Here is a 1,091-nt window from a genome sequence, read left to right on the forward strand (position 1 = left end):
TTAGCATTAGAAATTCCCATTCTTGTAAGAAGCAAATCGGAGTTAATCGGACATATATAACAACACACCCTTAGTTTGTGTGATGAGCACTTTATTTACAAATATAATTAAAAGCTCTGACAGATTCATGCTTTCTTTTAACCTGGAAAAAAATTAAAGTGCATGCAATAATAAAGCATCATACTGGTCTGGTTTATAAGAAAATACACAGCTTAGAAGTTGTGTAAAGCAAAAAAAAAAAAAAATCAGATGAAAATCACATTGATACATGACTGAACTTCAAATACTATCAGAGAAGGGGGGAGGGAAAAAAAGCGTCTTTAAAAATTCTTTTCTGATTTGAGTGAGTTAAAATACAATACGAAAATAAGTAAAAGCTCTCCATAAATCCTTCTATACACAAAGTAGAAGTGTCTCCCCCCAATGAAGCCCTTTGTGCTAGCTGGGAGTTGAAGTTCATGTGTCACGTGTATTATTCACATTGGCTGCCAGTGCAGAGAAATCAGTACAATGCACATGTTGAGTACCATGATTCACCCCCCCCTCAGCAATCAAATTCATTCAAATTCATCCGTCCTGTATTCTATTCGTACCTGTATGTACATGATAATTGTGTCTCAAAGTATCAAATTTTTCATAAAAATCTTCTGATAAATACCAAAAGTGTTGAAAGATGCAGCACAGACTAATCTCCCGTGTGAGAATATTTTTGCACTGTTTGAGACCTAAAAAAAACAAACTGACCAAAAAATGAATCACCTCTAAAAATGCATGGTTGTGGAGCGATTTCTCTCATCCAACTGCCCTCGTTTTTCTCTCCCTCCTCTCGTCTTCCACTTTTAGTCACAACAAAAGTTTCATCATTGCTCATTGCACAAGAAACACTGTGACTATGTTATCATTATTCTTACAAAAAACATGACAACCACAGGATGTTTTCCAGCATTTTTGTTATCTTGTGGCACCATGAGATGCAAGGAGGGGGAGGAGGTTTAGGTGGATTTTGGGGGGGAGGGGGGGACGGACGGACTAAAACCTGCTATCAACTCTGTCTGACGGGCCCAGAAAACACACTGGAGCAGATTCTGGAG

The sequence above is a fragment of the Etheostoma cragini genome, chromosome 5 (genome assembly GCF_013103735.1).
Source record: "Etheostoma cragini isolate CJK2018 chromosome 5, CSU_Ecrag_1.0, whole genome shotgun sequence".
Classification (NCBI taxonomy): domain Eukaryota; kingdom Metazoa; phylum Chordata; class Actinopteri; order Perciformes; family Percidae; genus Etheostoma; species Etheostoma cragini.